Below are 14,445 nucleotides of genomic sequence, written 5' to 3' on the forward strand. Positions count from 1 at the left end.
TGCTGAGCCCTGTGATCTGTGCCTGCTGAGCCATGTGGCATGGGCTTTCTCAGTCACGTGATCAGTGCCTGCACTCGCATGATCAGTACCTGCTCAGGCCCGTGATCAGTGCCCGCTGAGCAATGTGATATGTGCCTTCTCAGTCACGTGATCAGTGCCTGGTGAGTCGCGTGATCATTGCCTGCTCAGCCACGTTATCAGTGCCTGTCAGCCACATGATCAGTGCCTGCTCAGCCGCGTGATCAGCGCCTGGTCAGACGCGTCATCAGCACCTGCTCAGCCGTGTGATCAGCGCCTGTCAGCCGCCTGATCAGTGCCTGTGGCTGTGTGATCAGTGCCTGTTCAGCCTCCTGATCAGTGCCTGTTCAGCCTTGTGATCAGTGCCTGTTCAGCCGCGTGATCAGTGTCTGTCAGCCGTGTGACCAGCGCCAGCTCAGCCAGTCATCTGTGCCTGTTCAGCCACGTGATCACTGCCTGCTAAGCCCCGTGATCAACGCCTGTCAGCCACGTGATCAACGCCTGCTCAGCCGAGTGATCAGTGCCTTTCAGCCGCAGATCAGAGCTTGCTCAGCTGCATGATCAGCGCCTGTCAGCAGCATGATCACTGCCTGTCAGCCGCTTGATCATTGCCTGCTCAGCCACGTGATCCGTGCCTGTCAGCCGCGTGATCAGCACCTGGTAAGCCGAGTCATCAGCGCCTGGTCAGCCACGTGATCAGCGCCTGCTTAGCCCTGTGATCAGTGGCTGCTGAGCCATGTGACATGGGCTTTCTCAGTCACGTGATCAGTGCCTGCACTTGCATGATCAGTACCTTCTCAGGCCCGTGATCAGTGCCCGCTGAGCAATGTGATATGTGCCTTCTCAGTCACATGATCAGTGCCTGCTTAGCCCTGTGATCAGTGCCTGCTTAGCCCCGTGATCAGTGCCTGCTGAGCAATGTGATATGTGCCTTCTCAGTCACATGATCAGTGCCTGGTTAGTTGGGTGATCAGTGCCTGCTCAGCCACCTGATCAGTGCCTGTCAGACACATCATCAGCGCCTGTTCAGCCATGTCATCAGCGCCTGGTCAGCCATGTGATCAGTGCCTGCTCAGTCGCCTGATCAGCTCCTGTCATTCGCATGATCAGCACCTGTCAGCTGCGTGATCAGGGCCTGCCAGCCGCGTGATCAGCGCCTGCTCAGCTGCGTCATCAGTGTCTGCTCCGCAACGTGATCAGTGCCTGCTGAACCATTTGATATGTGCCTCTCAGTCATGAGATAAGCGCCTGCTCAGCTGCGTGATCAGTGCCTGCTTAGCCCTGTGATCTGTCCCTTCTGAGCAATGTGATATGTGCTTTCTCAGTTACGTGATAAGGGCCTGCTCAGCTGCATAATCAGTGCCTTTCAGTCGAAGATCAGAGCCTGCTCAGCCACGTGATCAGCACCCATCAGCAGCGTGATCTGCACCTGCTCAGCCGCGTGATCAGCGCCTGCCAGCTGCGTGATCAGTGCCTGCTCAGCCATGTGATCAGTGCATTTCAGCTGCGTGATCAGTGCCTGCTCAGCTGCGAGATCATTGCCTGGTCCACCGCATGATCAGTGCCTGCTAAGCCACATTATCAGTGCCTGCCTTCTCATTCACGAGATAAGTGCCTGGTCATTTTCGTGATCAGTGCCTGCTCAGTCGCGTGATCACTGTCTGCTCAGCAGCGTGATCAGTGCCTGCTGATCCATTTGATATGTGCCTCTCAGTCACGTGATCAGTTCCTGGTCAGTCACGTGATCAGTGCCTGCTTAACCACGCGATCAGAGCTTGTCAGCCACGTGATCAGTGTCTGCTGAGGCATTTGATATGAGCCTTTGCAGTCACTTGATCAGTGCCTGCTGAGTCACGTGATCAGTGCCTAGTCAGCCGTGTGATCAGAGCCTGTTCAGTCCCGTGATCAGTGGATTCTCAGCCGCGTGATAAGTGCCAGCTCAGCTGCATGATCAGCGCCTGCTGAGTCGTGTGATCAGCGCCTGCTCAGTCTTGTGATTAGTGCCTGCTCAGCTGTGTGATCAGAGACTGCTCAGACCCGTGATGAGTGGATTCTCTCCCCATGATCAGTGCCTGCTCAGCCGCGTGATCAGTGCCTGCTGAGTCATGTGATCAGACCCTGCTCAGTCACGTGATCAGTGCCTGGTGAGCAGTGTGATCAGAGCCTGCTTAGTCCCGTGATAAGTGGGCTGTCACCCCTTGAACAACTCAAGAGGCAAGCGGAGTTCCATTCCTCAACACAGACGAGGCCTGACTCTCTTGTTCCAACTCTGCAGAGACCCTGCAATCAAAGTCAGAAATGGAGAGGAACCCTGAGGTTCCTGCCTTAACTCGAGATGAGGCCCTCTTACATTGAACCAAACCCAGTGGAGTCCTGAGAGGCCCCTCCCAACTCCACAGTATCCCTGACTTCTCATAGGAACCCAGAGAAGCTCCCTGAGATCACTGGCACAAGTCGAGGGAACCCAGGGTTTCCTGCAGCAACTCGAGAAAGACCTCGAGAGCCTTTCTTCAATGCATCTTGAGGCCCGATTCCCCTACCGTGACTCGAGAGCAATGCCACTCTCCTCCTCTAAACTCGAATGGAGACTGGACTTCCCTGGCGCCACATGAGAGGCTCCCTGAGTTCCCCGTGAACTCGTGAGAAACACCACACTCCCGCCGCAGCTTGAAAAAAACCACGAGATTCCACCGTCATCGCGAGATGAGGCCCTTCTTTTCCTGCAGGGCCTAGAGACCCTTTTATGCTGCAGCGTTTCCAAAGAAAGCCCACGTTTCACTTGGAGCTTGAAAGGGTCCTCGACATGCTTTATGAAGCTCCAGAAGTTTCCCGAGATACCCGTCCCCACTCGAGAGGAATGCTGAAATTCCCACCACAAGTCAAGAAGAACCCCATTTTCCCCACCTCAAGTCGAGATGAGGGTCGATTGCCCTGCTTCAACTGGAAAGGAATGCCAACGTCCCTGTCGCACCTCGAGAGGAGGCTGGTATCTACTTGACACTGGAGGGGAGCCCGGGGACCTTGTCACAATTCGAAAGCCACTGATTTCCCCTTCCACTCGAGATCAGGCCTGATTTCCTTGCACGGATTCGAATGTCAGCCAAGAATCCACTCACAACATGAAGGAGTTCTGATGCCCTGGTTGTTAATCCGAAGAGAGCCCCAGGTCCCAAATTCAACTCGGCTGGAGGCCTGAAACACCTTTGACAACTCGAGAGGAAAGAAGAGTTCCATGCCTTCACACACGTCGAGACCTACCTCCCTGTTTGAAACAGCATACACAGCCCGAGACCCACATCAAAACAGGAAAGGAAACCTGAGGTTCCCGCCTCAACTCGAGATGAGGCGCTCTTCCATTGCACTAAAACAAGTGGATTCCTAGAGGCCCCTCCCAAGTCCACAGTATTCCTAACTTCCAATAGGCACAGGAGAAGCTCCCTGAGGTCACCGTCACAAGTCGAGCAAACACAGGGTTTCCTGACACAACTCGAGAAAGACCTCAGAATTCCCCCTTCAGCGCATCTTGAGACCGGATTCCCCTGCAGTGACTCGAGAGCAATGTCGCACTCCACCCTCACAACTCAAGTGGAGACTGGACTTCCCTGGGGCCAAAAGAGAGGCTTCCTTAGTTCCCTGTCGTAACTCGAGGAAAACCCCTCACGTTGCGCCGCAGCTCGTGAAAAACCATGAGATTCTCCCATCATTGTGAGATGAGGCTGTTCATTTCCTGCAGGGCCTAGAGAGCAAACCAGAGTCCTCTCTCAAAACTCCACAGGAGGCTTGACTCCCTTTAGGCCACTCAGTGGGCTTCAAGAGATACCTGTCACAACTGGAGAGGAGAGCGGAATTCTTTGCTTCCACTCAAGACGAGGCCTGACTCCCCGGGTGAACCTTGAATGTTACACCAAGATCCCTGTGGCCATTGGAGAGGAACACGGATTTTCTGGACACAAGCCTAGATGACGTCTATTTACCTGCAGCGACACGAGAGCAATTCCCAGTTCCCCCTCACAACTCGAATGGAGATTGGACTTCCCTGGGGCAATACGAGAGGCTCCCTGAGTTCCCGTCATCACTTGAGAATCCCGCCGCAACTTCAGAAAAACCACGAGGTTCCTCAGTCATCTTGAGATGAGGCCCCTTCCCGCTGAGGCGTCTCAAGATAAATCCCACGTTCTCTCTTGAAATTCGAAACGGTACTTGATGCCCTTGATGCAACCCACAAAGTTCCCCGACATACCGGTGTTGCTCGAGAGGAACACCGAGGTTCCCGGGACCACTTCATCTGAGCCCCTTCTCCCCTCCTGATTTAGACATGAGGGTCGATTCCCCTGCTTTGTCTGGAAAGGGATCCCGACCTTCCTGTCGCACTCAGGAGGAGGCCTGTCTAACACTGAAACTCGAGAGGAAGTCTCGTGTGTCGTGCCACATTCCAAAAGACACCGATTTCCGTGTCCACTCTTGATAAGAACCCGATGCCCGGACACCTCTTCGAATGTAACACAGTGGATGAAGTCACAACACGAAGGGGCACTGACATCCTAATTGCATTGACCGGAAAAACCTGCAGGTCCCAAATAAAACTCGACAAGTGGCCTGTCATCCCGTGAAAAACTCGAGAGGCAAGCGGAGTTACATTCCTCAACACAGGACAAGGCCTGACTCTCCTGTCCCAACTCTGCAGGGACCCTGTGATCGAAGTCAGAAATGGAAAGGAACCCTGAATTTACTGCCTCAACTCGAGATGCGGCCCACTTCCATTCCACCAAACCCAGGGACTCCGGAGAGGGCCTGCCCCACTCCACAGGAGGCCTGAATTCTCAGAGGCACCCTGAGAAGCTCTCTGAGGTCACCGGCACTAGTCGAGGGAATCAAGGGTTTCCTGCCGCAACCAGAGAAAGACCTCGAGAGTCCTTCTTCAATGTGTCTTGAGGCCCGATTCCCCTACCATGACTCCATAGCAATGACACGCTACACCTCACCATGGGCATGGAGACCTGATTTCATTGGCACCACATGAGAGGCTCCCTGAGCTCCCCGTCATACCTCGTAAGAAAACCCACACTGGCGCCGCAGCTCAGAAAACCCAAGAGACGCCCCCGTCATTACGAGATGAGGGCCATCTTTAACTGCATGGCCTAGAGAGGAATCCTGAAACTTCTCTCCAAACTCCACAGGAGGCTTGACTCATTTTAGGCCACTCAGTGGGCTCCAAGAGATACCTGTCGCGACTCGAGAAGAGAGTGGAGTCCTTTGCTTCCCCTCGAGATGAGGCCTGACTCCCCGGGTGAGTATGGAATGCAACCCCAAGATCCCTGTCGCCCATGGAGAGGAACATTAAGTCCTGGACACAAGCCTAGATGAGGTCTAGTTTGCCCTTCAGTGAATGGAGCCCAATCCCCAGCTCTCCCTGGCAACTCGAATGCAAGATTGGACTTCCTGGGCCAACAAAAGAAGAAGCCTGAATTCCCCGTCGTAACTCGAGAATCCCGCCGCAACTCGAGAAAAACCACGTGGTTCCCTCGTCATCGCAAGATGAGGCCCTTTGTCCGCTACAGCGTCTCAAGAGAAGTCCCACGTTCCATCTTGAAGTGCGAAATGGTACTTGGCACCCTTGATGCGACCCCAAAAGTTCTGCGACATAACAGACTCACTCGAGGGGAACACCGAGGTTCCCGGCATCACTTCATCTGAGCCCCTTCTCCTCTCCTGATCACGAAAGGAGGGTCGACTCCCCTGCTCTGTCTGCAAGGGGTTCCCGACCTTCCCGGCCCACCTCAGGATGAGGCCAGTCTCACGAGGAAGTTCGAGACGTAGCCTCGTGGGTGGTGCCACATGCTGAAAGACCCCGATTTCACGGTCCGCTCTTGAAAAGAACCCGATGCCAGGACACCTCTTTGATGGAAACCCTGTGGATGAAGGCACAACACGAAGGGGCACTGACACCCCCGTGCATTGTCCGGAAAACCCGAAGGTTCCATACATAGCTCGACAAGAGGCCTGAAACCCCCTGAACAACTCGAGAGGCAAGCGGAGTTCCATTCCTCAGAGAAGACGAGGCCTGACTCTCCTGTCCCAACCCTGCAGGGACACTGCGATCGGAGTCAGAAATGGAGAGGAAGCCTGAGGTTCCTTCCTCCACTTGAGATGAGGCATTCTTCCATTGCACCAAATCCAGTGGAGTCCCGAGAGGCCCCGCCAACTTCACAGTATCTCTGCGCTCTCAGAGGCACCCTGTGAAGTTCCCTAAGGTCACCAGCAGAAGTCGAGGGAAACGAGGGTTTCCCGCCGCAACCCAAGAAAGACCTCGAGAGTCCTTCTTCAACATGTCTTGAGGCCCTAGTCCCCTGCCATGACGCGAGAGCAATGACGCGCTCCCCCTCGCCACGTGCAAGGAGGCCTGACTTCCCTGGCAGCACACGAGAGGCTCCCTGAGCTCCTCGTCGTACCTCGTGAGAATCCCTACACTGGCACCGCAGCTCGAGAAAACCCAGAAGTCGCCCCCATCATCGCGAGATGAGGGCCATCTTTAACTGCATGGCATGCACAACAAGCACCAGTCTTCTCTCCAAGCTACAAAGGAGGCTTGACTGCCTTTAGGCCACTCAGTGGGCTCCAAAATGTCCGTGTGGTGACTCGAGAGGACAGCGAAGTCCTTTGCTTCTCCTTGAGACAAGGCCTGACGCACCGAGTTCAATTGGAATGCAACCCCGATATCCCTATGGCCCCTGGAGGTGAACATTAATTCCTGGACACAAGCCTAGATGAGGTCTCTTTGCCCTGCAGTGACTCGAGAGCAACCCCCAGCTCTCCTTCGCAAGTTAAATGGAAGATTGGGCTTACTGGGAAAACAAAAGAGGAAGCCTGAATTCCCCGTCATAACTCATGAATCCTGCCACAGCTCGAAAAAAACCACGTGGTTCCCTCGTCATCGCAAGATGAGGCCCTTATACGGTACAGCGTCTCAAGAGAAGTCCCACGTTCCATCTTGAAGTGCGAAACGGTACTTGGCACCTTTGATGCGACCCCAAAAGTTCCCCGACACACCGGGTTCCCTCGAGGGGAACACCGAGGTTCCCGGCACCACTTCATCTGAGCCCCTTCTCTCCTCCTGATAGGGACAGGAGAGTCGATTCCCCTGCTTTGTCTGGAAGGGGTTCCCGGCCTTACCGGCGCACCTCAGGATGACTCCGGTCAAACGAGGAAATTCGAGACTAGCCACGTGAGTGATGCCACATGCCGAACAACCCCGATTTCCCGGTCTGCTCTTGATAAGAACCCAATGCCCGGACACCTCTTCGAAGGCAAACCTGTGAGTGAAGGCACAACACGAAGGCGCACCGATACTGGCGTGCATCATCTGGAAAAATCCGCAGGATCCACACGCAGCTCGACAAGGGGCCTGAGACCCCCTGAACAACTCGAGAGGCAAGCGGAGTTCCCTTCCTCAGACAAGACGAGGCCTGACTCTCCTGTCCCAACTCTGCAGGGACCCTGCGGTCGGAGTCCGAAATGGAGAGGAAGACTGAGGTTCCTGCCTCCCCTCTAGATGAGGCCCTCTTCCATTGCACCAAACCCAGCGGAGTCCCGAGAGGCCCTGCCAACTCCACAGTATCCCTCACCTCTCAGAAGCACCCTGCGACGTTCCCTAAGGTCCCCGGCAGAAGTCGAGGGAAACGAGGCTTTCCCACTGCAACCTGAGAAAGACCTAGAGAATCCTACTTCAACGCGTCTTGAGGCCCTAGTCCCCTCCCATGACTCGAGAGCAATGACGCGCTCCCCCTCGCCACGCACATGGAGACCTGACTTCCCTGGCACCGCACGAGAGGCTCCCTGAGATCCTCGTCGTGCCTCGTGAGAAAACCCCAAAGGGCGCCACAGCTCGAGGAAACCCCTGAGACGCCCCCGTCATCGCGAGGTGAGGGCCTTCTTTTCCTGCATGGCCTGGAGAGCAATCCCGAGTCCTCTCTCCAAACTGAAGAGGAGGCTTGACTCCCTTTAGGCCACTCAATGGGCTCTAAGAGATACCCCTCACGACTTGAGAGGAGAGCAGAGTCCATTCATTCCCCTCGTGAAGAGGCCTGAATCCCCGGCTGAGTCTGGAATGCAACCCCTAGATCCCTGTCTTCCCTTGAGAGGAATATTAGGTCCTGGACACACGCCTAGATGAGGTGTCTTTGGCCCTGCAATGACTCGAGCGCAACCCCCAGCTTTCCCTAGCAACTCGAATGGAAGATTGGGCTTCCAGGGACAACACAAGAGGAAGCCTGAAATCCCCATCGGAACTCGAGAATCCCGCCACAACTCGAGAAAAACCACGTGGTTCCCCCGTCATCGCAAGATGAGGCCCTTGCCCCCTACGGCATCTCCAGGGAAGTCCCACGTTCCGTTTTGAAGTGCAAAACGGTACTTGGCACCCTTGATGCGACCCCAAATGTTCCCCGACACACCGGTCTCATTTGAGGGGAACACCGAGGGTCCCGGCACCACTTCTTTTCAGCCCCGTCTCCCCTCCTGATAGGGACAAGAGGGTCGATTCCCCTACTTTGACTTAAAGGGGTTCCCGATATTCACGGCGCACCTCAGGATGAGGCCGGACTCATGGGAAATTTCGAGACGTAGCCTCGTGGGGGGGTGCCACATGCTGAAAGACCCCGATTTCCCGGTACGCTCTTGAGAAGAACCCGATGACCGGACACCTCTTTGAAGGCAACCCTGTGGATGAAGGCACAACAAAAGGGGCACTGACACCCCCGTGCATCTTCCGGAAAAACCCACAGGTTCCACATACAGCTTGACAAGCGGCATGTCACCCCGTGAACAACTCGAGATGCAAGCGGATTTCCATTCCTCCACACAAGATGAGTCCTGACTCTCCTCTCCCAACTCTGCAGGAACATGCGATCCGAGGCAGAAATGAAGAGGATACCTGATGTTCCTGCTTTATCTCAAGATGATGCCTTTTTCCATTTCACCAAACCCAGTGGAGTTCCGAGAGGCCACTCCCAACCCCACAGTATCCCTGACTTCTCAGAGGCACCCTGAGAAGCTCCCTGACATAACATGCACAAGTCGAGGGAACCCATGGTTTCCTGCCGCAACCTGAGAAAGACCTTGAGAGTCCTTCTTCAATGCGTCTTGAGGTCCGAATCCCCTATCATGACAAGAGAGCAATGACGCACTCCCCCTAGCCACGCGCATGGAGACCTGACTTCCCTGGCACCACACAAGAGGCTCCCTGAGCTCCCAGTCGTACCACGTGGAAAACACCACACTTGTGTCATAGCTCGAGAAAACTCACGAGATGCCGCTGTCATCGAGAGATAATGGACTTCTTTTCCTGCCTGGCCTGGAGAGCAATCCCGAGTCCTCTCTCCAAACTGAAGAGGAGGCTTGACTTCCTTGAGTCCACTCAGTGAGATCCAAGAGATACCCGTCGTGACTCGAGAGGAGAATGGAGTGTTTGCTTCCCCTCGAGACAAGGCCTGACTCACCAGGTGGGTCTGGAATGCAACCCCGAGATCCCTGTCGCCCCTGGAGAGGAATATTAGGTCCTGGACACACGCCTAGATGAGGTCTCTTTTGCCCTGCTGTAACTCAAGAGCAATCCCCCGCTCTCCCTCACAACTCGAATGGAAGATTGGACTTCCCTGTGCCAACATAAGAGGAAGCATGAATTCCCCTTTGTAACTCAAGAATCCCGCCGCAACTCGAGAAAAACCACTTGGTTCCCTCGTCATCGCAAGATGAGGCCCTTGCCCGCTACAGCGTCTCAAGAAAAGTCCCACGTTCCGTCTTGAAGTGCGAAACGATACTTGATATGCTTGATGTGACCCCAAAAGTTCCCCGAAATATCGGTCTCACTCTAGGTGAACACCAAGGTTCCCAGCACCAGTTTATCTGAGCCCCTTCTCCCCTCCTGTTTGCGATAGGAGGGTCGCTTCCCCTGCTTTGTTTGTAAGGGGTTCCCGACTTTCACGGGGCTCTTCAGGATGAGGCCGGTCTCACGAGGAAATTCGAGACGTAGCTCGCGGGTGGTGCCACATGCTAAAAGACCACGATTTCCCGGTCCGCTCTTGATAAGAACCTGATGCCTGGACACCTCTTCGAAGGCAACCCTGTGGATGAAGGCACAACACAAAAGGGGCACTGACACCCTCGTGCATCATCCGGAAAAACCCGCAGGTTCCACATACAGCTCGATAAGTGGCCTGTCACCCCATGAAGAACTCGAGAGGCAAGCGGAGTTTCATTCCTCTACACAAGACGAGGCCTGACTCTCCTGTCCCAACTCTGCAGGGACTTTGCCATCCGAATCAGACCAGCGCCACTGAAGTCACGAGAGGAACGCTGAGGTTCCTACCTCCACTCAAAATTAGGACCTCTTCCATTGCACGAAACCTAGTGGAGTCCCGAGAGACGCGTCCCAGCTCCACAGTATCCCTGACAACGTGGTTCCTCCGTCATCGAAATATGAGGCCCCTGTCAGCTACAGCGTCTCAAGGGAAGTCCCATGTTCTGTCTTGAAGTGTGAAACGGTACTTGGCACCCTTGATGGGACCCCAAAATTTCCCCAAAACCCCTGTCTCACTCGAGGAGAACACGGAGGTTCCCAGCACCGCTTCAGCTAAGCCTCTTCACCCCTCCTGATGGCGACAGGAGGGTCGATTCCCCTGCTTTGTCTGGAAGGGGTTCCCAGACTTCCCGGCGAACCTCAGGATGAGGCCAGTCTCAGGAGGGAATTCGAGTCATAGCCTCGTGGGTTGTGCCACATGCCGAAAGACCCCGATTTCCCGATCCGCTATTGATAAGATCCCGATGCCTGGTCACCTCTTCGAAGGTAACCCTGTGGATGAAGGCACAACACGAAGGGGCACTGACACCCCCGTGCATCGTCCACAAAAACTGCAGGTTCCACATACAACTCGACATGTGGCCTGTCATCTCATGAACAACTCGAGAGGAAAGTGGAGTTCCATTACTCCACACAAGACGAGGTCTGACTCTCCTGTCTCAACTCTGCAGGGACCCTGCGATCCGAGTCAGAAATGGAGAGGAACACTGACGTTACTGCCTCAATCCGAGATTAGGTCCTCTTCAATTGCACCAGTCTCTGTGAAGTCCCGAGAAGCCCCTCTCAACTCCACAGTATCCCTGACTTCTCAGAGGCACCCCGCTAAGCTCCCTGAGGTCACGGGCACAAGTCGAGGGAACCCAGGGTTTCCTGCCACACCCCGAGAAAGAACTCGAGAGTTATTCTTCAAAGCGTCTTAAGGCTCAATTTCCCTACCAAGACTCGAGAGCAATGAGGAGCTCCCCCTCGCCACGCGCATGGAGACCTGACTTCCGTGGCACCACAGGAGACTCCCTCAGCTCCCCGTCCTATCTCGTGAGAAACCCCAACCAGGCACTGCACCTTGAGAAAACCCACGAGATGCCCCCGTCATCGCCAGATGAGGGCCTTCTTTTCCTGCATGGCCTAGAGAGCAATCCCGAATCCTCTCTCCAAACTCCACAGGAGGCTTGACTCCATTTAGGCCACTCTTGGGCTCCAAGGGATACCCGTCGCGACTCGAGAGGAGAGCAGAGTCCATTTATTCGCTTCGAGACGAGGCCTGACTCCCTGGGTGAGTCTGGAATGCAACCCTGAGATCCCTGTCGCCCCTGCAGAGAAAAACTCGGTCTTGGACACAAACCTAGATGAGCTCTATTTTGCCCTGCAGTGACTCGAGAGCAATCTCCAGCTCTGACTTGCAACTCGAGTGGAAGATTGGACTTCCCTGGGCCAACACAAGAGGAAACCTGTATTCCCCATCGTAAGTCGAGAATCCCACCGCAACTCGAGAAAAAACACGTGGGTCCCCCGTCAGCGCTAGATGAGGCCCTTGCCCACTACAGCGTCTCAAGAGAAGTCCCAGGTTCCTTCTTGAAGTGCAAAACGGTACTTGGCACCCTTGATGCAACCTGAAAAGTTACCCGACTTACCAGTTTCACTCAAGGGGAACACCGAGGTTCCCGGCACGACTTCATCTGAGCCCCTTCTCTCCTCCTGATCCCGAAAGGAGGGTCGATTCCCCTGCTTTGTCTGGAAAGGGTTCCCGACCTTTCCTGAGCACCTCAGGATGAGGCCGGTCTCACGAGGAATTTGGAGATGTAGCCTCGTGGGTGGTGCAACATGCTGAAAGACCCCGATTTCCCGGTCCGCACTTGAGGAGAACCCGATGCCCAGACACCTCTTCGAAGGCAAACCTGTGGATGAAGGCACAACACGAAGGAGCATTGACGCCCCTGTGCATCTCTGAAAAACATGCAGGTTCCACACACAGCATGAAAAGTGGTGTCATCCTTGAAAAACTTGAGAGGTAAGCGGAGTTCCATTCCTCCGCAGAACACGAGGCCTGAGTCTCCTGAGCCAACTCAGCAGGGACCCTGCGATCCGAGTCATATCCAGCGCCAGGAAGTCAGGAGCGGAACCCTGAGGTTCCTGCCTCAACTCGAGATGAGGCCGTCTTCCATTGCACCAAAACCAGAGGAGACCCGAGAGGCCCCTCCCAGCTAAACAGTATCCCTGACTTCTCAGAGGCACCCTGAGAAGCTCCCTGAGGTCACCAGCACAAGTCAAGGGAACCCAGGGTTTCCTGCCGCAACCCTAGAAAGAACTCGAGAATCCTTCTTCAACCCATCTTGAGGCCCGATTCCCCTACCCTGACTCGAGAGCAATGACGCGCTCCACCTTGCCCCGCCCATGGAGACCTGACTTCCCTGTTGCCACACGAGAGGCTACCTGAACTCCCCGTCGTACCTCGTGAGAAACCCAACACTGGTGCCGCAGCTCGAGAAAACCCACGAGACGTCCCCGTCATCTTGAGATGAGGGCCTTCTTTTCCTGTCTGGCCTGGAGAGCAATCCCGAGTCCTCTCTGCAAACTGAAGAGGAGGCTTGACTCCCTTTAGGCCACTAAGTGGGCTCCAAGAGATCCGCGTCGCAGCTCAAGAGGAGAGAGGAGTCCTTTGCTTCCCCTGGAGATGAGGCCTAACTCCCCGGGTGAGTCTGTAATGCAACCCCGAGATCCCTGTCGCCCCTGGAGAGGACCATTGAGTGCTGAACACGAGGCTAGATGAGGTGTCTTTTGCCCTGCAGTGACTCGAGAGCAATCCCCAGCTCTCCCTCGCAACTCGAATGGAAGATTGGACCTCCCTGGGCCAACAAAAGAGGAAGCCTGAATTCCCAGTAGTAACTCGAGAATTTCACCTCAACTCGAGAAAAACCACGTGGTTCCCCCGTCATCGCAAGATGAGGCCCTTGCCCACTCCAGCGTCTCAAGAGAAGTCCCACGTTCCATCTTGAAGTGCAAAATGATATTTGGCACCCTTAATGCTACCCCAAAAGTTCCCCGACATACGGGTTGCACTCGAGGGGAACACCGAGGTTCCCGGCACCACTTCATCTGAGCCCCTTCTCCCCTCCTGATCGCGACAGCAGGGTCGATTCCCCTGCTTTGTCTGCAAGGGGTTTCCCACCTTCCCCGCACACCTCAGATGAGGCTGTCTCACGAGGAAATTCGAGACATAACCTCGATGGTGGGGCCACATGCCGAAAGACCGCGATTTCCCGATCCACTCTTGATAAGAACCTGATGCCCAGACACCTTTTCGAAGATAGTGTGGATGAAAGAACAACACGAAGGGGCACTGACACCCCCGTGCATCGTCCGGAAAGGACGGCAGGTTACTCATACAGCTCAACAAGTGCCTGTCACCCAGTGAACAACTCGAGAGGCAAGCGGAGGTCCATTCCTGCACACAAGACGAGGCCTGACTCACCTCTCCCAACTATGCAGGGATGCTGTGATCGGAATCAGAAATGGATAGGAACACTGAAGTTCCTGCCTCCACTCGAGATGAGGCCCTCTTCCATTTCACCAAACCCAGTTGAGTCCCGAGAGGTCCTTCCCAACTCCACAGTATCCCTGACTTCTCAGAGGCACCCGGAGAATCTCACTGAGGTCACTGTCACAAGTCGAGGGAACCCAGGTATTCTTGTCGCGACCCGAGAAAGACCTTGAGAGTCCTTCTTCAACGCGTCTAGAGGCCGGATTCCCCTACCATGACTCGAGAGCAATGACACACTCCCCCTCGCCAGGCGCATCGAGACATAACTCCCCTGGCGCCACACAAGAGGCTCCCTGAGCTCCCCGTCCTACTTCCTGAGAAACCCACAGAGGCGCTGCAGCTCGGTAAAACCACCGAGAACCCCCGTCATCGTGAGATAAGGGCCTTCTTTTCCTGTATGTCCTGGAGCGCAATCCCGAGTCCTCTCTCCAAACTCCACAGGAGGCTTGACTCCCTTTAGTCCACTCAGTGGGCTCCAAGAAATACCCGTTGAGACTCGAGAAGAGAGAGAAGTGCTTTTTTTCCCCTCGAGACG

At 55.0% G+C, this 14,445-nt stretch overlaps 1 long non-coding RNA gene across 1 annotated transcript in view; it reads right to left on the reverse strand.

The window, feature by feature from the left end:
* The window catches only part of LOC129659948 (uncharacterized), a 33,711-nt gene extending 20,772 nt beyond the window's left edge, over positions 1-12,939 (reverse strand). The window contains exon 1 of the long non-coding RNA XR_008718253.1: positions 12,821-12,939. This is a non-coding gene — a long non-coding RNA (uncharacterized LOC129659948). The remainder of the gene's footprint in view (positions 1-12,820) is intronic.
* Between the last annotated feature and the right edge of the window lie 1,506 nt (positions 12,940-14,445).

The sequence above is a fragment of the Bubalus kerabau genome, chromosome 9, assembly GCF_029407905.1.
Source record: "Bubalus kerabau isolate K-KA32 ecotype Philippines breed swamp buffalo chromosome 9, PCC_UOA_SB_1v2, whole genome shotgun sequence".
NCBI lineage: Eukaryota > Metazoa > Chordata > Mammalia > Artiodactyla > Bovidae > Bubalus > Bubalus kerabau.